Source organism: Elephas maximus, chromosome 9, assembly GCF_024166365.1.
Source record: "Elephas maximus indicus isolate mEleMax1 chromosome 9, mEleMax1 primary haplotype, whole genome shotgun sequence".
NCBI lineage: Eukaryota > Metazoa > Chordata > Mammalia > Proboscidea > Elephantidae > Elephas > Elephas maximus.
This window is the reverse complement of record NC_064827.1, coordinates 48,538,792-48,566,503: the sequence shown is the minus strand read 5'-3', so window position 1 is coordinate 48,566,503 and position 27,712 is coordinate 48,538,792. Positions and strand designations below refer to the sequence as shown.

The window sequence follows — 27,712 nt, the reverse complement described above, 5'->3', positions numbered from 1 at the left end:
ACTATATTGGACAGTGCAGGAATAGAACATTTCCATTATCACTGTAAATTCTGTTGGGACAGAAATGCTCTAGATCCACAATTTGTACCTAAAGTCATCAGTATGGGGAGCATACATTGTCCAAATGGGTCACTAGGACTGATGCAGAGTGGGACCATTCTACTTCTAGCCCTTGGTTTCCAGACCTATGTGTTCTACCTGTTGGGGACATAGCATCATAAAATGGTAGTTCATTTAGGTTCATTAGGTTCCATCCTGGGGCTCCCCACCTGAGAGTTCAAAAGAACATCCCATTGCTCTGTCAGGCGGGTAGCTTCTGGCTGGTTCAGTAAGCGATAGGACCAGGGGATGCCCTAGTCACATGGCCACTGCCACATAACGCAAGTGCCTTGGTCCGAGGCGATATTATGTAGGATGGCATGCCAGTGAATCAAATACTCTGTAGGCCTGCGGATAGTGGGGCTGGCCATGGCTCTGAGGCAGGAAAGGTAAACCCATAACCAGAATGTATTGATTCCAATTAAGATGTATTGCTCCACCTTCCAGGGTTGAAAATGTTCAGTGTAACCAGCTTGTCTCCAAGTGGCTAGTTGGACTCCTCAGGGGTTGGTGCCATGTGGGGACTCAGCCTGGGTCTCTGTTGCTGGCATGTTGGACAATGTGAGAAGCTAGATCAGTTTTGGTGAGTGGGGGCACACACTGTCTCCACCAGGGCCCAGTAGCATACCAAGGGCTGCTTTTGTATGACTTTTTAGTTCTCTGCTGCAGATGGTACGACCTTGCTCCAGAACCTTAGGGCCTATGTTGTGATTATCCTATTTCGGCTTCCCACAAACTCCACATGGTGTTTTTTTTTACCCTCACCAGATGCCTGCAGTACTATAGGGTGTGCTGGTTCATACAATGAGGTGTCAGAACTACTTATGCTATAGTCCAGACGTGCTGCAGAGACCTTTTCTGCCCTGGGATCTGCTCAAAGCTAGCAGCATTCTCTGTCAGTCAGTAAATGGGTCAGATCAGTAATATGCTGCTTCTAGAACCCAAAGTGGCCCTCTTAGTGTTGGAAGGTACAAGATGCAATAATTAGTTCTTTAAAAAAAAAAAAAATTTTTTTTTTTTTTTTTTTACTCTGGAGGAAATGTCTGAGCATGTATCAGACCACTGGATCCCTAAAAACTTCACTGATATGGGGGGTCCCTGAACCTTTGGAGGGTTTGCCCTCTGGAGTACACGTATCTTACCAAGGCTTCCAGTGTACTAGTCACTTCTTGCTCTACTGACTCAATTAGCATGATGTCATTGAGATAAAAGACCAGTGTGTTCCAAACTCCCTGAGGGACTGAATTACTGGGCTCAGGGCCATGGGACCATGGTCTCGGGGAACATCTAGCTCAATTGGCATAACATAGTTTATAAAGAAAGTGTTCTACATCCTACTTGGGTTAGTAGCGTCTGGGGTCTTAAAAGCTTGTGAGCAGCCATCTAAGATACTCCACCGGTCTCACCCTCTCTGGAGCAAGGGAGAATGAAGAAAACCAAAGACACAAGGGAAAGATGAGTCCAAAGAACTAATGGACCACAAGTACCACAGCCCCCACCAGGCTGAGTCCAGCACAACTAGATGGTGCCCGGCCACCACTACTAACTGCTCTGACACGGGTCACAATAGAGGGTCCCTGACAGAGCTGGAGAAAAATGTAGAACAAAATTCTAACTCATGGAAAAAAAAAAAAAAGAGACCATACTTATTGGTCTGACAGAGGCTAGAGAAACCCCGAGAGTATAGCCCCTGGACGCCCTTATAGCTCAGTAATGAAGTCACTCCTGAGGTTCATCCTTCAACCAAAGATTAGACAGGCCCATAAAACAAAATGAAACTAAAGGGGCACACCAGGCCAGGGCCAAGGATGAGAAGACAGGTGGGGACCGGAAAGCTGGTAATGGGGAACTCAAGAACAAGAAGGGAAGAGTGTTGACATGTCGTGGGGTTGGCAACCAGTGTCACAAAACAATGTGTGTATTAATTGTTTAATGAGAAACTAATTTGATCTGTAAACCTTCGTCTAAAGTACAATTAAAAAAAGAAAATCACCAATGTGATATTCTGCACAAAGTCCCAGATAATCCCTTCAGACTGTAAGAGAAGGTAGGAGAATTAACATAGCCCTGGGTAGAAACCGTAAATGTATATGGTATACATTCTATGTGAATGCAAGCAGCTTCTGAACCTCCTACATCATGGGGATGGAAAAGAATGCATTTGCCAGCTTGGTGGCCACATACCATGTACCTGAGGCTGTGTTAATCTGCTTTAGCGGAGGTAGCACTTTGGCATAGTATGCAGTTGGGACCCTACTTGGATGAGTTTGCAGGAGTTCACTGTGATCTGCCAGGATCCACCTGGTTTTTGTAGGGGCCAGACTGATGAATTAAATGGGAATATGATAAGGGTCACTACCTTTTTATCCTTTGGGTCTTTAAGGGTGGCACTAATTTCTGCCATTCTCTCCCCTCGCCCCCAGCGGGGTGCCATCTTGTTTTTGATTTACTATCTTGACTAGGGACATGGAGGGAGCAGTTTCAGAGGCTTCCACTTGGCCCTCCTCACTAGGATAACTCTTATCCTATAGACCAAGGACCAGTGTGGGGGTTCTGCCAACTGCCAGGTGTGGCCTTTCGTATTACACATTTGAAACCCTGGGACATAGCCACCAAATGAGTCCGTGGACCCAGAAGACTCGTTATGATCTGGGCCTGGGCCAGGACACCCTTTATTAACTATCCTCTATATATTTCCATTCTACTGGAGGGGGGAGGGGTGGTAGGCCATGGCATGACGATGCTTTGCATCCCTGGTATCAGTATCACCTCAGACCCTGTGTTTAACAATACTCAAAATGTCTGGATCTTTCCCTCCCCCAAGTGTCATGGATTGAATTATGTCCCCTCAAAAATGTGTATATCAACTTGGTTAGGCCATGGTTCCCAGTATTGTGTGGTTGTCCTCCATTTTGTGATTGTAATTTTATGTCAAGAGGATTAGGGTGGGATTGTAACACCACCCTAAATCAGGTCACCTCCCTGATCCAAGGTAAAGGGAGTTTCCCTGGGGGGTGGCCCTGCACCACCTTTTATCTCTCAAGAGATTAAAGGAATGGGAAGCAAGCAGAGAGTTGAGGACCTCATACCACCAAGAAAGCAGCACCAGGAGCAGAGCACATTCTTTGGAACTGGGGTCCCTGCCTAAGAAGCTCCTGACCATGGGAAGCTTGAGGACAAAGACCTTCTTCCAGAGCTAACAGAGAGAGAAAGCCTTCCCCTGGAGCTGAGGCCTTGAATTTGGACTTTTAGCCTACTTTACTTGAGGAAATAAATTTCTCTTTGTTAAAGCCATCTGCTTGTGGTATTTCTGTTATAGCAGCACTAGATGACTAAGACACCAAGTTTATGGTTAACCTGAATAAATTCTGTAGGTCCCTCTGGGGAAAGACTGAGGGAATCATTATTATATAAACTTGCTGTGGTGTTACAGGGTCCCTCATCGTGGGAACTCAGCCTCTCCTTCATGCAGAGATTTTCAGGTCTGTAAAATGTCTCAGGTTGACAAACTAGGTAAGAGATCATGATTTTTTTTTTTTTTATTATTGATGCAGCTGCCTTCAGCCTCTTGATTATCCATTCTTGATTTTTTATTTTTTGATTATATAAGTTAAGTAATACTCGTGTTGGCTGCCCATCCATTTTCATAGACGAGCAGGAACACTGTGTTCTGTTAACCATCTTCATAGGTCTCTATGGATTAGGCCCCTCTGACCAGCCCTCTGACCTCACCACTCATTATAATGGTACCCGACTTTCTTCTGACAGTTAAGTGCTGTTGCCTGACCTCTTATTACTTTGGGTTCCTGTTGTTCCCATTGCTGTAACAGCGTCTTCTGCCATCAGGTCTGGCCCACAGAGGAGAGCCACCACTGAGCTTCTCACTGGTTTGTTACCCCTCCTCCAGGGACCCCCTCCTCACACACACAGAGCAAAGTCTCCTCGTGGGTGTCCTAGCCTTGGTAGTATATCCATCCTGTTCTCACTTCCCTGAGCTTTTTGTTTCTTTCCTCCACTGTCTTTATGACAGTTCTGTCATTTTGACTTCACTTAGCGTGAGCCAGTCTTCTAAGAGCCATCATGTTAACACCCTCTCTCAGAGTACTTGCCCTGATATTAAATCTTGTATCGTTGGAGAGTCCTCCCATATCAATAAACCAATTAATGTTCCACTCCGCTTGATCTGCCACCCTCAGAGTCCAGTCTGATATCTAACCTCCTGGATCCTGTGGAACATGTTGGCTGGTGTATATGACCTGTTTGTCCTTAGCAAGCCCAGTCCTTCCCTGCCTGGGCTGTGTTGTCATTTGACTCTAGTTTTCGGTGTGGTACCAGGAGGGGGTTAAGGGGATAAGTCCTAAGGAGATACAGGTAATGCTGTCTTTGCATCATCTTTTTTTTTTTTTTTTGGCTTAAAACAACCGTTTTATTATTTTGCGCATCGCCATAGATCAAGGATTTGGGCAAGACACAGCAGAGATGGCTTATCTCATGTCTGTTTCACATGTCATCGGTGGGACTAGAATGTCGAAAGTGGCTTCCTCACTCAGATGTCTTCTGCCTTAGCTAGGATAGTACAAAGAGCTGGAGCGGGCTGGAGCAGCTTAACTTGGGTCATGTCTGCAAAGTAAGTGCCAGTTGTCAGCAGACTACTTGGTTTTCTTCCACGCAGTCTTTTTTTTTTTTTTTTGTGCTTTAAGTGAAAGTTTACAAATCAAGTCAGTCTCTCACACAAAAACTTACATATACCTTGCTACATATTCCCAATTGTTCTCCCCCTAATGAGACAGTGCACTACCTCCCTCCACTCTCTTTTCGTGTCCATTTCGCCAGCTTCTAACCCCCTCTACTCTCTCACCTCCCCTCCAGGGAGGAGATGCCAACATAGTCTCAAGTGTCCACCTGATCCAAGAAGCTCACCCCTCAACAGCATCCCTCTCCAACCGATTGTCCTGTCCAATCCCTGTCTGAAGAGTTGGCTTTGGGAATGGTTCCTATCCTGGAGCAACAGAAGGTCTGGGGGCCATGACCGCTGGGGTCCTTCTAGCCTCAGTCAGACCATTAAGTCTGGTCTTTCTATGAGAATTTGGGGTCTGCATCCCACTGCTCTCTTGCTCCCTCGGTTTCTCTGTTGCGTTCCCTGTCAGGGCAGTCATCGGTTGTAGCCAGGCACCATCTAGTTCTTCTGGTCTCAGGGTGATGTAGTCTCTGGTTTATGTGGCCCTTTCTGTCTCTTGGGTTCGTAATCACCTTGTGTCCTTGGTGTTCTTCATTCTCCTTTATTCCAGGTGGGTTGAGACCAATTGATGCATCTTAGATGGCCGCTTGCTAGTGTTTGAGACCCCAGGTGCCTCTCTCCAAGGTGGGATCTGCATCATCTTTAAGTGAGGGGATACCACAAGTTTATACTAGAGAGGTGTGGGCCACTACTGCAGGCCCAGAGGGCTCAGGAAAACCTGGGGATTCAAAACTTGTGAATACATAAACCTGACGTCTCCATTCCTAGTCCTGTGGTCCCATTCCCCAATCAGACTTAGGCACAGCGGCTTTGTCAGGGTCGAGAATTCAGCCTTCTCTGGACCGCTACTCCATTTTAAATAAGCCTTGGGTCTGATGCTCAACTCTTTCTGCCCTTCACCTATGGGAGATGCAGGTCTCTTTATATAATCCAAGGAGGTTCTTGGACTTCCACGCTTCGTCTAAATTGGTGATTAATTACCCTCAGCCTCTCTTTGTCTTTCTCCAGCACATCGATAGCTCCCAGCAACAGCCATCTGATTCAAAGTTCCTTATAATTACTGCTTCCCTCGAACCTCTCAAGTGCCTCAGATAGCGCCCCTGCCAATATCCCATTCCAGCTCATGTTGGTGAAAGTGTTAAAAAAAAAATCACTGCTTCAGCGTGCCAGGGGCTCTGAGAACACTCCACCTACCACAGCGACGGTCCTCAGTGCCAGCTCCAAAACCTCATATTAGATTCTGCTGCTAGGACTACTTCTGATGCCACCTTCTTAGGTTGGGTTCCCTGGGAAATGAGACTCTAAGATTTGTGTGCAGGAATTTTGGCGGGGGGAAGTCCTCTCAGGAACAACACCTATAAGAGAGTGAGGATAGCAGGATTGGGCAGAGGGACAAGTTGAATTGCAATGCAACTTCAGTCAAGGCCTCAACTTAGTTCCATGGCCACCAGACCAACACTCCTAGTAGCTTGGAGAATAAGTGCCTTTTTTTTTTCTTTAAATTTTTTAGGTAATATATGGACTTCTTTATTAGTACATCAAATAATATCTACCGTGATTCAAAGTAGTAATGCATGTGAAGAACATTGCAAGATACCAGCAAAAATTGTAATGTAACATAAAAAATAAATGATTTGTATTGGTAAGAAAGTTACAGGTATCGCTTTTACTATTGTGATTTATTGCCAGTATTAATTGTGAGTGAAATGAAATTTCAGTTACATTAATGAAAATAAAGATGTAGTATTTCCCTCATCAAGTTCATGGATACCCTTCACTTTTCTCCAGGTTAAGAACTTCTGCTTTGGGGGTAAATTCTGGGCATAATTAGGACACCCCTGGAAAGCTTTACCTAGAAAAGAGGCAAGACCTCACTCTAGAATTCCCAGTGCAGTATAGACAGACATTCTGCAATGTCTCTTTTGTTGTTTATGTGTTTGTTGCAGATTCTGCTCAGGGCTTGCATGTTCAGGCCCTTAATGTCTTAAAGTGAACAATTCACATCACTATCTCCCAACTCAGAGGCCAGCAGGGTTGGAGTGGTGGGATGGCCAGGGGTTGGAGGCAGCACATCCACTGTGCTGATGGGGTCTCCTGGGGTGAATCTCCTTGGCCAGATGCCCCATCTTCTTCAGTGTGTAGGCTGTTGGTATGATGGAGAGATGGGGGCTGTGTGGGAAGAGTGTAATTGTGCTCAGAGCCTGGGTACCTGTGGTCAGAATCATGGGCACTCAGGACTCCACAAGTCACAAACAGCTCAAGGATGCCAGTGGGCCATCCAGCTGGTTGAAATCTGGGTGGTAAGAGCGGTCCAGCAGGTGTTTGGTCAGGTCTGGTTCGAAGCTCTCAGAAGGGCCATAACCCTGATGAACAGCAACAGCCTCAATGCTGGAGCTTCATCTGCTTCTGGGCTTGGCACACACCACATTGGAGAAGACGACAGGCGACTGGCTGTAGATTAGCATCACATCATGGCCTCAGAATATCTTGGCCATAAAGCAGCCCACTGGTTTCAAAACGAGTGGCAATGTTCAGAGAAGCTAGGAGGGGCTGGGCCTGCATGCACTCACCCACTTCATGAAGGCCAGTTACATCGGAGCCCATCACACACCACTAGGTCTGCAGGGCAGTGCTCAAAGTGCTGAATGATCTCCTTGGCAGTGGATAGCTAGGTGATGTCCCCCTGGGTCTGTAACACACCTGGCAGCCAGAGCCATAGCCGGTAGGTCCATGGGCACCACATGTCCACCCCCAATCTTCTGACTCAGCATCTGGCTTCAGCTGCCCACGGCTGTGCATAGGTCAGCAGCTCACATCACGCCTTGGAAGAGTTGGAATCCCTTATCGAGTTGTAGTAACTTGAAAGCACTGTGGGCATGCCAGCCATTCTCCTTGGCCAGGCGATAGTAGACATCCTGCTTGTCTTTTGATGTCCATTCCATCTCATGCAGTCTGTTTGCCCAGGGATCTGCCAACAGTAAACTAGAGTCTGGAGCCCACCCAGTGCCAACTGCCAGGACTTGCTGCCGCCAATGCCCAGGTCTGACCTCGTTCCTTCCTCCGCTGGCAGGACAGCACGGGCACGCCCCCACAGAGCCTAGGCCTGGATCCACAGCCTCAGTGCCCAAGGGCCTACCTTAGCTTTCAGAGTGGAGGGAAGGAGGCTCCCATGAGAAGCCAGAGTCTTGTCAAGCGTGCAAAAGGGAGAGAAATCCCTAGAGCTTCAGTTTGTGCCCTTAGCTGACCCAAATCCTGTTGTGCAATGCAGCCCAGTTGGCAGGTTGTTCCAGGAGGCTCCGGTGTGGCCTGCACCTGCCGCGAACCTACGACGTGACTTTCATCATCTTGTGTTCTAAGTGTCTTGGCTTTGAGGGGATATCTGGGCAGTACACTATAACATCCACTACAATATAATAAACCTATCTTTAATGTACAAAAGGAAAAATAAAGAAAGAGATGAGCACTCTTAGGAACAATGGCCAAAGGGCCTGCTGTGGTAGACAGAATAACGGCCCTCCAAAGATGTCTATACCCTAACCCCTGGAGTTTGTGCATGTTACCTTATATGGCAGAACGGGCTTTGCAGATGTGATTAAGTTAAGGGTCTTTTTTTTTTTTTTTTTAATTGTGCTTTAGGTGAAAGTTTACAGCTCAAGTTAATTTCTTATACAAAAATTTATACACACAATGTTATGTGACCCTAGTTGCAATCCCTATAATGTGACAGCACATTCCCCTTTCCACCTTGGGTTTCCTGTGTCCATTCAGCCAGCTCCTGTGGCTTTCCGACTTTTCATCCCGCCTCCAGACAGGAGCTGCCCATTTAGTCTGCGTATGCACTTGAACTAAGGAGGACAGTCTTCACAAGTATTATTTTATGTTTTATAGTCCAGTCTAATCTTTGTCAGAAGAGCTGGCTTTGGGGATGGTTTTAGTTTTGAGTTAACAGAGAGTCCGGGAGCCATGTCTTCTGGGGTTCCTCTTGTCTCAGTCAGAGCATTGACTCTGGTCTTTTTACGTGAATTTGAGTTGTGCACCCCACTATTCTCCTAATCCTTCAGGGACTCTCTGTTGTGTTTCCTGTCAGGGTGGTCATTGGTGGTAGCCAGGTACCATCTAGTTCTTCTGGTCTCAGGCTGATGGAGTCCTGGTTTATGTGGTTCTTTTGTCTCTTGGGGTAACATTTTCCTTGTATCTTTGGTGTTCTTCATTCTCCTTTGCTCGAGGTGGGTTGGGACCAGTGGACGCATCTTAGATGACCATTCGCAAGCTTTTAAGACCCCAGATTCCGCTCACAAAAGTGGGATGCAGAATATTTTCTTAATAAACTTTGTTATGCCAGTTGACCTAGATGTCCCCCGAAACCATGTCCCCAGACCTCCGCCCCTGCTACTCTGTCCCTTGGAGGATTTGGTTGTGTTCGGGAAACTTCTTAGCTTTTGGTTTAGTCCAGTTGTGCTGACTTCCCTAATTCTTGTCTACTATCTAGTTTTTTTTATCTAGTTAGTGAATTCCCCATCCTCTCCCTCCCCACACTCGTAACTATCAAAGAATGTTTTCTTCTGTGTTTAAACCTTTTCTTGAGTTCTTATAATAGTGGTCTCATACAATATTTTGTCCTTTTGTGACTGTCTAATTTCGCTCAGCATAATGCCTTCCAGATTCATCCATGTCATGAGATGTTTTGCTGATTCATCATTGTTCTTTATCGTTGTGTAGTATTCCATTGTATGTATATACCATAATTTGTTTATCCATTTGTCTGTTGCTGGGCACCTAGGTTGTTTCCATCTTTTTGTGATTGTGAACAGTGCTGCCATGAACATGGATGTACATATATCTGTGTGACGGCTCTTATTTCTCTAGGATATATTCCAAGGAGTGGGATTCCTGGACCGTATGGTACTTCTGTTTCTAGCTTTTTAAGGAAGCACCAAATCGATTTCCAAGTGGTTGTACCATTTTACATTCCCACTGGCAGTGTGTAAGTGTTCTAGCCTCTCCACAACCTCTCTAACATTTATTATTTTGTGTTTTTTGGATTAATGAGAGTTTTTACCATGAATGAGTGCTGGACTTTGTCAAATGCTTTTCTGTATCAATTGGTAAGATCATGTGGTTCTTATCTTTTGTTTTATTTATGTAATGGATTACATTGATTGTTTTTCTAATATTGAACCATCCCTGCATATCTCGTATGAATCCTACTTGGTCATGATGAATTACATTTTGATATGTTGTTGACTTCTATTGGCTAGAATTTTGTTGAGGATTTTTGCATCTATGTTCATGAGGGCTATTGGTCTATAATTTTCTTTTTTGTGGTGTCTTTGCCTGATTTTGGTATCAAGATTATGCCGGCTTCATAGAATGAGTTTGGGAGCATTCCGTCTTTTTCTGTGCTCTGAAATACCTTTAGTAGTATTGGTGTTAATGCTTCTCTGAAAGTTTGGTAGAATTCTCCAGTGAATCTGTCAGGGCCAGGGTTTTTTTTTGGGGGGGGGGTAGTTTCTAAATTACCTCTCCAATCTCTTCTTTTGTTGTAGGTTTATTTAGTTGTTCTACCTCTGTTTGTATTAGTTTAGGTAGGTAGTGTGTTTCTAGAAATTTGTCTATTTTCTCTAGGTTTTCAAATTTGTTAGAGTGTAATTTTTTGTAGTATTATGTTATGATTCTTTTAATTTCAGTTGGGTCTGTTGTGATATCCCCCAACTCACTTCTTGTTGGGGTTATTTGCTTCCTCTCCTGTTTCTCTTTTGTCAGTTTGGTCAATGGTTTATTGATTTTGTTGATCTTTTCAAAGAACCAGCTTTTGGTCTTGTTAACACTTTTAGTTGTTTTTCTATTTCATTTATTTCTCCTCTTACTTTTATTCCTTTCTTCTGGTGCCTGAGGGCTTCTTTTGCTGTTCTCTATTTGTTCGAGATGTAGGGTTAATGTTTTGATTTTAGCTCTTTCGTCCTTTTGGATGTGTGCATTTATTGCTATATTCTGACCTCTGAGCACTGCTTTTGCTGTGTCCCAAAAGTTCTGATAGGTTGTGTTTCCATTCTCATTTGATTTCTGTGAATTTCTTTATATTATTCTTGATTTCTTCTATAACCCAGTAGTTTTTGAGCAAGGTGTTGTTCAGTTTCCATGTATTTGATTTTTTTCCTTGGTTTTTCTGTTATTGTTTTCTACTTTTATAACTGTATGGTCAGAAAAGATGCTTTGTAATATTTCAATGTTTTTGGATTCTGTTAAGGCTTGTTTTGTGGCCTAATATGTGTTCTATTCTGGAGAATGTTACATGTGCATCGGAAAAGAAAGTATACTTGGCTGCTTTTGGGTGGAGTGTTCTGTATGTGTGTATGAGGTCAAGTTGGTTGTTTGTGGCATATAGATCTTCCATGTCTTTATTGGTCTTCTTTCTGGTTGTTCTGTCCTTCACCAAAAGTGGTGTGCTGAAGTCTCTTACTATTATTGTGGAGCTTTCTTTCTTTTCAGTGCTGTTAGAGTTTATGTATTTTGGAGCCCTGTCATTGGGTGCGTAAATATTTATTATGGTTATGTCCTCCTTTAATCATTATATAGTGTTCTTCCTTATCCTTTGTGGTGGATTTTGCTTTAAAGTCTATTTTGTCAGAGATTAATATTGCCGCTCCTGCTCAGTTTTGATTGCTGTTTGTTTGATATATTTTTTCCATCCTTTGAGTTTAGTTTGTTTGTGTCTTTAAGTCTAAGGTGTGTCTTTTGTAGGCAGCATATAGACGGATCATGTTTTTTAATCCATTCTGCCTCTCTCTGTGTCTTTATTGATGTGTTTAGTCCATTTACATTCAGCGTAATTATTGATAGGTATTAGTTTAGTGCTGTCGTTTTGAGGTATTTTTTTTGTGTGTGTGTTGTTGACAGTTTCTTTGCTCTACTTAATTTTTGTACTGTCATTTTTCTTTATATATTATCTTTTCCTCTTTTTCATTGTTGTTGCTTGTGTATTTGCTGAGTCCATGTTTTACTTCTGTTTTATTTTGACGTGTAGGATTGTTAGTTTTCTTTGTGGTTACCTTAATATCTGTCTCTATTTTTCAATGTTTAAACCAATCTTTTATTTCTTAATATCGTCTTGACTTCCTTTCCATATGAAAGATCTATGACTACATTATTTAGTCCCTCTTTTCTGTTTTAATGTTTTCATCTTTTGCATATTGATGTCTCTGTTTTCCTAGTTTCAGTGTTTTAGCTTTTATTTATTTTTGTGACTTCCCTATCTTGGTTGATACTTGGTTGTCTGTCCTATTCACTAGTCTTGGGTTGTTATCTGACTCCCTTTAGTATTTCTTGTAATTTTTATTTCATTTTTACAAATTCCCTTAACTTCTGTTTATTTGGAAATACCCTAATTTCACTGTCATATCTGAGAGACAGTTTTCTTGGATATATAATTCCTGGCTGACAATTTTTTTTTTCCCTTCAAAGCTTTATATATGTCTTCCCATTACCTTCTTGCCTACATGGTTTCTGCTGAGTAGTCAGAGTTTAGTCTTATTGACTCTCATTTGTAGATGACTTTTTGTTTATCCCTGGCTCCTCTCTAAAAATTCTCTCTTTATCTTTGGTTTTGGGAAGTTTGATTGTAATATGTCTTGGTGATTTTCTTTTGTTATCTACCTTGTGTGGCTTCAATGAGCTTTTTGGATAGATATTTTCTCATCTTTCATGATATCAGAGAAGTTTTGTGCCAGCAACTCTTCAACAATTCTCTCTGTATTTTCCGTTATCCACCCCCCCCCATTCTGGCACTCCAATCACTTGCAGGTTATTCCTCTTGATGGAGTCCCACATAATTCTTAAGATTTATTCATTTTTTAAAATTCTTTTATCTGATTTTTCCTCAAATAAGTTGGTGTCAAGTGCTTTGTCTTCAGCCTCACTAATTCTGACTTCCATTGCCTCAATTCTGCTCCTGTAACTTTCTATTGAGTTGTCTAATTCTGAAACCTGATTGTTAATCTTTTAGATTTCTGTTTGTGGTCTCTTTATGGATTCTTGCAGCCTGTTAAATTTGTCATTATGCTCTTGTATAACCTTCTTTTTTTCTCTTTTGCTTTGTCTGTGTGTTCCTTGGCTTGGTTTGCATTTTGCCTGATCTCCTTCCTGATCTCTTGAAGAGCTCAGTATGTTAGTATTTTGAATTCTACCTCCAAGATTTTATCTTCCTCCAGGAGGTTTCTTGGTTCTTTGTTTTGGTCTCTTACTGAAGCCATCATGATCTGCCTCTTTATGTGATTTGATATTGACTGTTGTCTCTGAGCCGTCAATAAGTTATTGTATTTATTTACTTTATGTTTGCTTACTGTATCCTAGCCTCTTGTTTTGATATGCCAAAATAGGCTGGTCCTGGGAGCTACTTTGATTATTGGCATTTTTGAAGCCCTCACCAGGTAGTTAGAGCTATTACTAGGTATGTGAGCCCAGGAGTCATTTGTTTTTCTTGTGTGAATTCAGCTCAGGTGTTTAGGTTGCCAGTCACCGAGTGTGTGGTGCAGGCTCTCACCTACAGTCCTAGGTGGGCAGGGCTACGTAGGGGTGATTGGAGTAGGCACACGTATCTGGATACAGTTAGGGGTTTTGTGCTGAGCAAGGTAGAAAGTTACGGGTCTTGAGATGAAGAGAGTAGCGGAGATTATCCAAAAAAAAAAAAAAAAGAGCCAAACTCACTGCCATCAAGTCAATTGCAACTCATAATGACCCTATAGGACAGAGTAGAACTATCCCATAGGGTTTCGAAGAAGCAGCTGGTAGATTTGAACTGCTGACCGTTTGGCTAGCAGCCATTGCTCTTAATCATTCTGCCACCAGGTGAATCCAATATAATCATAAGGGTCCTTACAAGAGGGAGGCAGGAGTCAGAGTAAGTAGTAGGAGATGTGATGACGGAGTCAAAAAATTTGAGTGATGCAAGGAAATGGCCAGCAGCCAAGAAACGCAGGTGGCCTCAATAAGCGGAAAAAGATAGGAAAAGAGATTCTCATTTCAGAGCCTCCAGCAGGAACCAGACCTACCAACACCTTGACTTTAGCCCCATAAGATTCACGTTGGACGTCTGACCTCCTGAACTTATGATAATAAATTTGTGTTGTTTTAAGTCACTAACTTTATGGTTATTTGGTACAGCAACAATAGGAAACTAATACATACCCAAGCAGGATATTAACAACAAAACAAAAAAGGATAAATACAATTGGTAAATAAATGCAGTTAAAAAAATATAACCTGGTTATAAATATAAAAATATAGATACTCATTATTAAAGAAATTCAAATTAAAGCATTAAGATGACATTTTTACCTATCAGATTGCTGAAGATAAAAAAAGGTGATACCTATTTTTGGTGATTAGAGAAATGTATATTCTCATACTGCTTGTGGGAGCGTTGTATAAACTGGTATAACTTTTCTGGAGAGCGATCTAAGAATATTTATCAAACAAGTTTAAAATATGTATATCTTTCATCTAAAAATTAATTTCTAGAATTTATCTTAAGGTAAAATTGGAGTGTGGGTCGCTATGAGTCAGAATTGACTCGACAGCACTGGGTTCTAGGAGCTATAATAGTGAAAAATGGAAACAAGCTAAGTGTTCAAGGAGAGGGGGATTGGTTGAATAAATTTTGTTAGATCTATGCAATATCTATACAATATTTCTGTATCCAGTTTTGACATAGAAAGATATTAATGATTTATTGTTAAATGAAAAAGTAGGTTACAAAATAGTATGTGTAATATAATCCAGATTTCACCAAAACAAGCATGTAAAAATGTCTTAAAGGATATATGCCATAATTTTAGTGGTATTATTTTGAGTAAATTACAGTATAATTAAAAAATATATATCTATAGCAGGAGTCAGCAAACTATACCACCTGTTTTTTTATGAGCTGCAAACTGGGAGTGGTTTTTACATTTTTGAAGTGTTTTAAAAAAAACCCAAATGAAGAATATGTGAGAGATATATGGCCGCGAAGCCTAAAATATTTACTATCTGAGCCTTTACAAAAAAAGTTTGCTGACCTCTGATCTAAATCTTGTCATTTTCTTCAGTGAATAAGACAGTGTTACAAATATAAACTAAACAAACAAATAAATAAATAAAAAGAAAAACATAATTAAAATTTTTTCCATAATGTAGTGGTTTAAAATAAATAGATCAATTGAAGAATTAAGAAAAAAAGATGCTAAAACAAGAATTGTAAAATGAAGAGAGGAATTTAGGGTAAAAGTGAATTAGAAACTTGGCCCTGAGCTTCCTAGTGGCCAAAGCAAGAAGGTATACATGATCCATTACATGATTCACAGTATCTAAAACACCCCAACTGCTTTAGAGAAGTGTGGTAGTTTTTTTGGTCTGAGATAACACCAGCTCTTCAGCTTCATAAAGTGAATCTTCCATGTGATCAGACTTATGAGTATTTTGCCCAAGAGAGAATAAATCAGCTTTAGCTATGTGGAAGAACAGCTGTTGTGAAGGAAAGCTTTTAATTTCAGGGTATGATCTGCCTGTGGCTTTCCAGAGCGCTTGTCTGCTTCCTTTCTGTTTTTTGTTGCTTTCAGATCAGGGTCTTTTGGATATGTGAGTTGGGGGTCCCATAACATGTACATATGTAGCTGTGATCACTATAAGCCGCAACTGTTAGCATATGACATTAGTAAGGTCACATGTTACCCTCCAAAGCCAGGGCTTTCTCCCTTCTGCGTTACCTGAACAAAGTGCCCTGCACCTATAGCTGTAGGAAGAAAGTCCACTCCTGAAGGATACTGTCACTGGTTCCTTGGAAGAGCCATTTTTTTAGATGCCACATTGAGGAAGGAAATGACTCTTGATGGGACAGATGCTGTTTTTGCCTTTGGAGGGTTGACAGAGTGATGGATTGGAGCAGACAACTGTCTGCACTGTGGGATGACTGCTGAAAGGCAGGTCCTGGTGACACTATCTAATGGGAAAAGTTACCCAGTTTTACTTGTGTTAGCAAGTACATTCCAGCATTCATTCATTGAACAACGAGGCGTAATGCAGTAGTTCTCCATTGAGGCTGTGCATATGGAGCACCCAAGGAGCTCTTTCAAAAATAGAGATGACCAGACTCCCTCCAGACTTGCTGAATCAGAATCTTCTGAAGGAGAAACCCCAGGCGTATGTATTTCTAAACATCCCCCTTGGTGATTCAGATGTGCATACCTAGTGGAAGACTCATTGGTGGTAGACTTTTGGTGTTTGAATTCTGACTTTCCTGTTTATTAGTCACATGACCTTGGGTGAATAGCTTAACTTTTCTGAGCCTCAGATTTCTCATCTGTAAAATAGGTTAGAAGAGTATACATAAAGTACCTAGCATAGTGCTTAGCACACAGTTGGTGCTTAGTAAAGGCTGTCGTCATCAAAATCAACTGAATTGTCCTCTACCCTGGATCCTGGTTCTAATGAGTGAACGCTGGTCTTTTTTATGGCCCTATCTTTTTCTAACCCTTTTCCCCTGTGCCTGGGTCCCTTTATATCTGAGTCCCTGACCTGGGAATCTGCAATGCTGTAGCGCGCCTGAGAGGTTGCAAACTCAAGTGCGTACGTGGGCCAAGAGAGGCTGGGCGGATAATGTAAACGAACAAAGACAGCAGGGGTAAGGACAGTGGACAGGGACACACTTTGCATATTCAACCTGTAGAAATAGTCTTTAATTCCTTTGAGAACTCTCTCTCCAGTTTTCTTGCAAACACAGTCCTCATGGTTTATATTTTGTTTTCCCACTTTTAATAGAGCCATGGGTAAAGATAAATATTTCCTCGCCATAAGAAAAACAACTTTGCAAGTGCAAGGATGTATCTCAGCTGACGTTGCTGGGTAACGATGGGGTGTCAAGGAGCCCGTGGAGGGCGGGGGCGCCCTATCCATCTAAGGGCCGGTGGCTCTTTGGCTTCAGCTGGGAAGGTGGCCCAGTTTGGCCCGATCTTATGACTTTTTAAGAGAAGCCAGAAATTTGGATTTTTTAAGCGTTGGCTCTGTTTTTAAAAATAACACCTTGTGGGTCAAGCAAAACATATATTAAGGTTGAATGTGGCCCAAGAGCCCCAGTTTACAACCTTTGATCCAGAATCGAGGAGCTACTTTGTGCTTGCCAGTAACTCCTACTGAAGCCCAGCTGCCTGTTAACAGACCCCCGACTGTCGACCTCTTCTTCTCTGGATCTCCCCATTTTTTATGTTTCAGTAAGCCTTCACACTGCTTTGTCGTCTTGCTGGGACACCCTCGTTCCTAAATGTGCTCTTGGGAACGTTTCGCCTCTGATAGGTTTTCTTAAGAAGCGAAATGAGTTAAGGTATAACTGGTAATTGGCTCACTGTTCTTTGGCAATGGAAAAATCTTCCCTGCCAATAATTTACCTCAACATTTTTCAGGCAAAGCAACATGCAGGATGATTATTTTTAGATCAGAAATAATTTGGGCGTTATAATGTCAGTGTACGTAAACCTGGTAAGATTATATAGGAAGGTTTAAAATCAAGTTTTGAAACTAGTGACATATAAATTAAATGTTGAAATACTTGCCCACTTATTACACAAAATATCAGCTCAACTGTTGTTTTCTCTTGGTAATAAGACAGCAACACAGGGCTGGGCTTACCCCAGGGAGGAAGCTTCTCGGATGTGCTGACACCTGCTCTGCTCATTGGTCCTGCATTTCCTTCAGGGTCTCCTCTCCTGTATACGGCTGAACTCTCCATCCATTTCTGCAGGCCAGAGGCCTAGGGGTCACCCTTGACACCTCTTCTTCCTCTTTACCACTGTTGTTGTTGTTAGTTGCTGTCAAATTGGCTCTGATTCCTGGTAACCCCACGTACGACAGAACAAACCATGTGGTTCTGTGCCATCTTCGTGATTGTTGGTATGCTTGAGTTCATTGTTGTGGTCATGGTGTATTTTGAGTGCCTTCCAACCTAGGGGACTCCTTTTCCAGCAATATATCAGATAATCTTCTACTGGGACCGTAAGGTTTTCACTGGCTAATTTTTAGAAGTAGGTCATCAGGCCTTTTTTCCTGGTCTGTCTTATTCTGGAATCTCTGCTGAATCCTGTCTACCACGAGTGACCCTGTTGGCTGTCTACCATGAGTGACCCTGTTGGTATTTGAAATATTGGTGGCATAACTTTCAGCCTCATAGAAACATGTAAGCCATCACAGTATAGCAAACTGACAGATAGGTGGTGGCCTCTTCACCATACCCATCCTAAATAGCTCCTGGATCCATTGACTTCTCATTTCTGCCATGGTCTTAGTCTAGGCCACCATCTCCTGGCTCTCTGACAACTGCACTGGCCTTCTAACTGTTGCCCCATATCCATTTTGACCCCTTTTCAGTTCATTCCCTACACTGCAGCCAGGTAAGCTTTTCAAAACTGAACCTTCATCTCACTCCCTTGCTTAGGACTCCCAGTGGCTTCTCATTGTCCTTAACATCACTTTTAAGGTCGTGCAGAGACTGACCCCCACCTACATCACCACTCTCACCTCTCATGTTGGCACCCCATGATCTCAGGGCTCCAGCCTCTGCCCTTTCTTCATTTCTTCATTAAAACAAACAAAAAAACCATTACGATTGAGTTGATTCTGACTCATAGTGACCCTATAGGACGGAGTAGAACTGCCTGTAGGGTTTCCAAGGCTGTAAATCTTTATGGAAGCAGACTGCGACATCTCTCTCCCATGGAGCCGCTGGTGGGTTCAAACTGCTGACCTTTCAGTTAGCAGCCGAACGTTCTAACTACTGCACCAACACACTATGTATTTCTCTCTTCATGGACTACTCCCCATGTCCTGCCACCATTTCTCTAGTTAACCCCAACACGCCCTTCAGAGCTCAGCTCTGATGTCCCTTTCTCAAGGATACGTCCATAGCCTCTCAGATCAGGTCCTCTTCCTTTATTATATGTCCTCTAACCCCTGTGCTTTGCCATAGCACTCATCAGCTTGTAATTACAGGTATAGCTGGGAAACTGACTAGTATTCTTTTTTACCACTAGTCTGTAACTCCATATTAGAACACTATGAAATCCCTACTGTCTGCATAGAAAGCACTCGATAAACATATGTTGAGAGGGTGAATGATGATGAAGAAAATACTTATTCTTTCTCCCCATCATGGGACCACAAAGGAGCTTGCACTGTGGCGCTTGGGTATAAGACAGATGTTTAAACAGACTACCAGAATGGAGGTGAGAAGGACGTGATGGAACCGTGCACCAGGTGCACCAGAACGAGGGCTCAGCTCCACTGCCCCAGGGTCCACCCTGGTGCCTGGCACAAAGTGGGCACCAATAATCACTTGTTGGTATTAGGAGTCCCCTTACGAGTGTGCGGCAGGTCTGCATTTCCCAGAGTATAGAGCTCTCTGTCTGTACCTGTTTTATCTGGGCATGTGAGAGAGATTGTTAGGGCGATAAGATGGAAAGACCATTGAATTGAGAGCCTGAAAACCAGAATTTAAATCCCAGGACAGTCACTGATGAGCTTTGTGACCTTGAGAAAGTCACTTAAATGCTCCGAGCCTTTGTTTCCTCATGGGTGAAAGGGGAATAAAGATATTGACTCACTGTGTTGTTGGAAGGCGGGGCAGTAAAGCCTGTAAAGTGCTTAGGCAGGCTCTGGCTTACCACGTGCATTCAGTAAGTGTCAAATCCCAGTGTCTGCAGTCTGCATCCGCTAAAGGACATCTTTGTGTGCAGATTCCCCTCCCTCTTGATTATGAAAAAAAATCATTTTAGCTATTTTATGATTCTAAAGACTTATGTTTTCCGTGGCCTCAGCCAAGGTATTGAGAAGAGCAAGTAGAGCTTTGAGGGGTGCTGTGTGTGTGTGTGTGTGTGTGTGTGAGAGAGAGAGAGAGAGAGAGAAAATCTTTGGGGAGTGCCTTTAGGCACGAAAGGGAGAGGCTGTGCTAACATCTACCAGGGGCAGAGGGAGGCTATCATATCCTGGTGACTTTTGAATTCATCTCCAGAAAGAGAAGACTTGAGAAGTCTCATTTTAGATTTGGGTGAGAAAAAGGAGGAAACAGTTGAGGATACTTTATTCTATCAAAGAACCTTGGGGGTGGCATTTCTGTAAATCTTGCTCTGATTTACCCTGTCTTTTCAAACAATATCTATTCTGTATTCTATCTGTGTGTGATGTTTGTGACAGTGTTAGTTTCCTTGGAGCCGTTTATTTAAAAGAAGAGTTACGTTTTGTAGGTAAAGGAGGCTAACTTAGAGACAAGGGTCCTGTTGTCTGTGAGGCAGTGGTTTGAAATCCTGGCTGTATTGTACTTCAGAAATAGCTCAGGAGCTTAAAAAACAAAAATAAAAACAAAAAACCATGGATATTTGGGGCCACCCCTGACCAATCAGATCGGTATCTCTGGAGGTGGGGCCCTGACACTATATTATGAATTTAATTTTGTCCCCCCCAAATATGTGTTCTAAATCCTAACTGCTGTGCTTGTGGTTATAATCCATTTGGGAATGGGTTGTCTTTGTTATGCTAATGAGACAGATTAGTGTAGGGTGTGTTTTGAGTCAAACCCAGTGCCGTGGAGTTGATTCCGACTCATAGCGACCCTATAGCACAGAGTAGAACTGCCCCCATAGAGTTTCCAAGGAGCGCCTGGTGGATTCGAACTGCCGACCCTTTGGTTTTGAGTCAGTTTCTTACAAAATATAAAAGGGAGAGATTAAGGAAGCAGAGATGGGAAAAAGAGATGCCAAGTCACCTGAAGACTGCCCAGGAGCAGAAGCTCAAAGAGACAAGAATCTTCCTCCAGAGCAGACAGAAAGAGGAAGCCTTCCCTTAGAGCTGGCGCCCTGATTTTGGGCTTCTAGCCTCCTAAACAGTAAAAAAAATAAATTTCTCTTTGTTAAAGCCACCCATTTATGGTATTTTTTGTTACAACAACACTAGATAACCAAGACACAATAATTTGGTACTGGGAGTAGGGTGCTGCTCTAACAGATACCTAAAATGTGTAAGTTTTTTGGATTTGGGCAATGGGTAGAGACTGGAAGAGTTTTAAGGTGCCTAATAGTAAAAGCCTAGATTGCCTTGAAGAGACTGTTAGTAGAATTATGGACGTCAAAGGCAATTCTGGTGAGGGTCAGAAGGAAGTAAGGAGAGCTATAGAGAAAGCCTGTCATCCTAGAGAATAGATATGGAACCAGCAGCAGAATGTTGCTCGAAATGTGCATGTTAAATGTGCTTCTGGTGAGGCTTTAAAAGAAAATGATAAACATGGGATTGGACAATTGAGGAAGGGTGATGCTTTTTATGCAGTGGCAAAGAACTTGTCTGAATTACGTTCAAATGTTGGTGGAAAGGAGGACTTGTAAGTGATGAACTTGGGTATCTGGCTGATAGTATTTCTGAGCAAGATCTTAAAGAGGCCACGAGGTTTCTCCTTGCCACTTACAGTGAAATGCAAGGGGAAAGAGTTGGACTTAAAAATGAACTGTGCAATGTATTTCTTTCTCCTTTTTAAAAACCTCCTTGCAATTTATTTGTTTATGAAACTGGGTCATTTGTCCTGTAGTGTTCCCACAGTCTGGGATTTTGCTGATGACCTCATTAACTTTTGAGTTGGCAAAGGTATTTTAAAAATTTGTCAATTATATTGTACTTATTCTGTGCCAGGCGCAGTTCTAACCACTTAAAACTAAGTTAACCCTATGAGGTAGGTACTATTCTTTTAACCCTATTTTAAAGAGAGGGAAACTGAGGTTAAGTAACATAGTTGTCATCGAGTCAACTCCAAATCATGGCACGTCCATGTGTGTCAGAGTTGAACTATGCTCCACAGAGTTTTCAAGGGCTGATTTTTTTGAAAGTAGATTGCCAGGCCTTTCTTTCAAGGCACCTCTGGGTGGTCTTGAGCCTCCAACCTTTCGGTTAGCAGTTGAGCGCATTAACCATTTTCACCAGCTAGGGACTCTGAGGTTAAGCAGAGGATAAATGCCTGACCCTTGGTCCCCCAGCCAACAAGTGGCAGAACCAGGATCCAGTCCTAGGTAGTCTGGCTCCATTATGCTGTACTGCTACTCAAGCTAGGGGGTTAGTCAGTGAAAAGGAGATCATGATTTTGATTCCTGGGGAGACAGGACCTAAATGTGGGAAGATTAAACAAATAAATAACAGAGATGGGAAACAAGTCAATAGAAGAAATGTTACAAGACCACACCTGGTTATCTTCCAAATGAGTAACCAATACAGTGAATGTCAGGGGCAAGTCACTGGAGGAGAAACCTCTTCATGGCTCTCACTGAAGCCAGTATAAATCCAGACACATGATTCACCTCAGGGTATTTTTGTTAACATACCTTTGAGTATTTATTGTTGGGGAAAATATCCAAAATAGATGGTCGTGTTTTTTAGAGGGAATAAAGCAAGGAAAATGGCTACCTCTGTCTTCCTGATAGCTGCCCCAGCCCCATGGCCCTTTCCAAGAGCTTCATACATTTTTGTGGTTGTAAAGTTTATGCTTATTTTTGAAACAAACACAGTGCTCTTTTGGAAAGTGGAGAAGAAAAACATTAATCTCGCCACTCCATCATGTTTATTTTTCTCAGTCAGTTTTTCCTGAAGCATGAATATATACAATTTTTTAGTTGTTGCAGTGTTTTAAAACCAAGAGTCTTTTTTCTAAGTGACTACAGCCTTTTTTTTTCTACAGCCTTAGTCTCCGGGTGTGTGAATTGAGGAGGAGGGCATTTTCCTTCTTTTGCCACTGTAAGGAATCAGTTGCAATCGGTTATCAGTTCACCTCTAATTCAACTATGGTACTTAATTTCTCTGATCCAAACCACCAGAGCTAGGTCGGGTCTCAAGTTCAAGGGCACAGTTTTCCAGACTTTCAGCTCTGCCTAAGGTTTTAGACACCAGCTGCCAGCTTGGGGGTCCCCATGACACCCTCACTTCTGTTAAAACAAAAATTATATTAAGCCAATAATAGAAATTGATTGAAGTTTATTTTATATACTATTTGCAAATTGGAGTAACATTTCAGCTAAGGAGTCGGAAATGTTCTGAAGATGAGAAAACTTCCCAAAATCCTTATACCCCATCTTGTTGACATTGCTATGGAAAAGGGCAGGAACAAAACTGATAAAACAGTTTGTGGTCAGGAAGGATTTCAGATAACATTGTCTTGGAAAATAATTGACATAATTACTGATTTACCCTAAAACAGCTCTAGTTGGACTTTTGGAGCCTCTGTTTCTCAGAACAGACTGAACCTGGATAATTCTTCAAGAACGCTTCATGCTTTTACTAATTTATCTAGACCATTGTTTGACTCCAAGGGGACTTTTAGAAAGCAGCTTTCTCAAGGCTCAAATTTCTAAAAGAGATCTCAGGGCAGTGGCCTGGCTGGATCACCCCAACACTATGGACCCCAGAAATCTAGATTCCAGGAGAATTAAAACTGTTTCTTACTTCTGACCTACTGCCTACAAATTTGGAGTTTTCCCACTACCCACTCAGGGTGCCAGCCCAAGGCCCCCCACAGTTCTGACTGCTGGCCACTACTCCCTTTTGTTTGGTAATTCACTAAAGTGGCTCACAGAAACTCAGGAAAACAATACTTATGATCATAGTTTTATTATAGCAAAAGGGATACAAATGAAGAGACACATAGGGCGAGGTCTGGGAGGATCCCAATGTGGTGCTCCCATGTTCCAAAAAAGGGACATGCTGCCCTCCCACGTGCATCTGTGTCTATGGCCAACCTGGAAACCCATGGAGCTTCCATGTCCAGAGCCTTTACTGGGGTCTCATTACGTAGGCATGATTGACTGGATCAGTAGTCCTCCTCCCTCCCCTTCCACCTCCCCTGAAGTTCGCTAATATCACTTGTTGGTTGGGTCTTTCTGGCCTGGCCAGCCCCTACCTGAGTTACCTCGTTAGCATAAACCCTCAGGTTTGGTCCAGAGGCCTCGTCAAAGACACTTCAACCACTGGAGAAATTCTAAGGTTTTAGAAGTTATCACTCAGTAACCAAGGGCAAAGACTGAATTCTTTGGGTAAAGTTAAATTCTTTACCCCACAGCCACTGTTTATATTCCACTGCTCCAGTTTTGGGTAAAAGGAAAACCAAGTCATTGTTGAGGGTTCATTTGTAGCCATGGGGTTCCTGGGAAGGACTGTGAATCAGTCAGGAGGCTGTGGGGTGTGGTGTACTGCCCTGCCACAAACTCTCTGTGCATCCTTGGAAGGTCGGAAGGTCACTACTTCCTTGGGGCCTCAGGGATCAAACTGGATGACCACTAAGAACATTCCAGCTTTGACATTCTAGGATACTTGGATTTTAATGAAACCACTATTTTTTAACAAAGAGGAAAGTTACATTTGTCTCTGAGCTGTAAAGAGGTTTTAAGGTTACATTTCTGAAAAAGGAACCTATCTTTTGTGGGAGAAAAATTGACAAAATTGAGCGCTCCTGACTGGGGAGCTAAATCAGGTAGGTTTAAATCAAACCCACCCAGCCCTGCCCTGTCGTCACCGAGAGATGAATCAGGAGAAATCTACCTTTGAAACTGACCTGGATTCTGAGACATCCATCTTTTTTTAATGGACCTTTAGGATGTGGACTTCCCTTTGGACTCTGTGTTTTCTGTTGGTGCCTGTGAATGAACAAAAATGATAGCCAGCATGACCCATTTAAAAAGAGACATATTTAAGAACACAGAAAATAGCCCAGATGCCTAGAAAGTGGGCAATGATTAAAATTATCACTGCGTGTTAGTTCTCTGGGATCATCCAAAAGGTGGGATATCAACTCTGGAAGGAACTTAAAGAGTCTAGTCTAGCTGTCCTGTGGCCAGATGCTGGACTGGCTGCATCTGAGTCCCCTGGGAGCTTAATAAAAACTCAGACTCTCAGGCCTCGCTCTCCAGAGGTTCATTCTATGGGTTGGGGTGAGACCTGGGAATCTGGATAGTCAAAAGCTCCCCTAAGTGATTATGATGCTAACGGAGCTTGGTCCCTATTCTAGCCCTAACCCATGACATTGCAGAAGAGGCAACTGAGATGCAGGGGGGGCAGGGGAGGAGTTACCAAGTGGCAGAATGGGACTGAAGAGGTGCTCTCGAGCACTGGCCGTGTCACACTTCTTGTACTGGGTTAAATAATTGTTATTGTTAGGTGATATTGAGTTGATTCTGACTCATAGTGACCCCAGGTGATCGAGTAGAACTGCTCCATAGGGTTTTCTAGGCTGTAATCTTTTCAGAAGCAAATCCCCAGGACTTTTCTCTCACAGAGCAGCTGAGTGGGTTCGAACCACCAATTTTTCACTCAGTAGCCAAGCGCTTAACCTGTTGTGCTACTAGGGCTCCTTGGAGTGAATAGAGTCCCCCTCCCCCAAACTGATGTCCGCCTGGAACCTGTGAATATGACCTTATTTGGAAATAGGGTCTTTGCAGATGTAATCAAGTTAAAGATAAGGTTATACTAGATTAGAACCGAAAACTAAACCCATTATTGTCGAGTCAGTTCTGACTCATAGCAGCCCTACAGGACAGAGTAAACTGCTCCGTAGGATTTCCGAGGAGTGGCTGGTGGATTAGAACTGCCAGCCTTTTTGATCAGCAGCCAAACTCTTAACCACTCTGCCACCAGGGCTCCGTACTAGATTAGGGTGGGCCCTAAATCCAATGACTGGTGTTCTTGTAAGGAGAGAGAGATGTGGAGACACAGAGACACAGAGACGTACAGGGAGGAAGACCCTGTGAGGACAGAGGCAGAGAGTGGAGCTCTGGCGCCACAAGCCAAGGAATGCCAAGGATTACAGCAGGAGCTAGGCAGAAGTAAGGATGAGCTCTTCCCTAGAGCCTTTGGAGGGAGCAAGACTTGGCCAACACCTTGATTTTGAACTTCTAGCTGCCAGAACTGTTAGAGAATAAATCTTTGTTGTTTTAAACCACCTAGTTTGTGGTAATTTGTTCCAGCAGTCCTCTCTCCCCCTTAAAAGTAGCAAATATTAAGATGATATAGAAACATGCACTACATTTTAAAAATGCTCTTAAGTCATAGCAGTATACCCTCCATGCTTATAAACCTGTAAATAAGTATACTTCATGGTAGAGTGGGGAAGGAGACCTAGAGAAATAATCCTTGGCCTGGGCACCACACCTGGTAGTTTTTGTCCATGGTCTTATGCAGTTAACAAACATTTAAAATATCATTCTTTTCCATTGACAATGTAAGAATGATATTAACTCTTACATAAAAGCAGTCACACTTGACTATCTAAGGTCTCCTTGTAAGTGACTAACCCCATACCTCTGCCAGCACTCGGGGTAATGAGGCCAAATATTCTGACATCATCTGGGTAAGAACTTTACATTTATTTAACTTGTGAACAAAAGATGTGATTGGAGACCTTATTACCCTCTTGTATTTCTTCTCAGTGTAATTAACCTAATTCTCCCTCCTGTTGGTGGAGTGAAGAAGGGAAACTAGGTGGCCTATTCATAAAACTGGCACATCCAGCACTCTGGCACCGCGGGGGGTAGGGCACAACTTTTATTGAGCTCCAGCCGAGTAACAGGCCCCGTGCCAGGTGCACATCTCATGCCATCTCTCAGGCCTCTGTTATTCACAGATGAGGAAGCTGAGGGTCAGAGGGCTACAGGACTTGCCAGAATCCCAGGGCTAGGGCAGTGTCGGGCTGAGATCACACATGGGGCCATGTCTTTCCAAAGCCCACTTCATCCTCTCTGCTGGCCTCCTGCTAAAATCTTGGGCTGGGCTTTCTCTGGACAATGGTTGAGCAGAGAGGAAGAGCTGGAAAAAGAATATTACAGGCCTTGGATGATTCTCTTCTACCATTATCAGGAAAACATGGAATTAATGAATCCCAGTGTTAGATCCTAGAAGGCAGGAATCCCCAGCAGGCAATCACCCAGCTCTACTTGTATATTCCTAGTGTTGGGGAGCTCAGTCCCTTAAAGAAAGCCTGTTTCTTGGAGGCACAATGGTGAAGTGCTCAGCTGGTAATTGAAAGGTTGGCAATTCGAACTCACCCAGTGGCTCCATGGGAGAAAGACCTGGTGGTGGGGTTCTATAAAAAGTACAGCCAAGAAACCCCTATGGGACAGCTCTGCTGTGTCACATGGGGTCACTATTAGTTGGAAACAACCTGACAGCACCTAACAACAACCTGAATGTTGAGTCCCTAGGACAGGGGTTGGGTCTGATTCTTCTAGTATCCCCAGAATAGTACCTGTGTTTGTTCATTTAATTTGGGAGCATTCCTGATTATAGGAAGGCTATTATTCCTTCAAAATTTTTTTTTTTTTTTTTTTTTTATTATTCCTTAGATTGCAACAAAAGTGCCCTTCCTGCCACTTCTACTCATTGTGCCTGTCACTGCCTTCTGGGACAGATGATGGGTGATCCCTGGACAGGAAGTCAAGAGACCTAGCTTCTAGTCCTTGAGGTTGTCACGCACCATTCTCAGGCCTCAGCTTCCCTGAAAGTAGAACAACATTTCTGGTATTACTGATCCCTGAGGGCCGAGCTCTGGCTCCAGGAGGCTGGGGTGACTGTGGGAGGTCTATCTTGAAGACAGTCCACTGAGAATCCTGCCAACTGCGGGACCCTGTGCCAGCCCAGTGCTGGAGCAGCTCACTTTGCAATACCAGGGAAACAGTCTTATTTAATATGTAGGGGACTGGGGAGAATGCCATCCAAGACCAGCTGAGCCAAGACTTTCTATGACTTTTCTTTTGGCTTTTGAGGAGGTGTCGTGGGTCTCCAAGGCCACCCCCAGGTTCGATGATCCACTAGGGGTACTCACAGAACTCAGCCTGTAGT

General features: G+C 43.0%; 1 protein-coding gene and 1 pseudogene across 1 annotated transcript in view; one reads left to right on the top strand and one right to left on the bottom strand.

Annotated features, from left to right (window-relative positions):
- The window catches only part of GABBR2 (gamma-aminobutyric acid type B receptor subunit 2), a 439,230-nt gene that overhangs the window by 38,497 nt on the left and 373,021 nt on the right, over positions 1-27,712 (top strand). The gene's annotated exons all lie outside the window — the stretch shown is intronic.
- Positions 6,969-7,779, bottom strand: LOC126083074 (putative tRNA (cytidine(32)/guanosine(34)-2'-O)-methyltransferase; annotated as a pseudogene).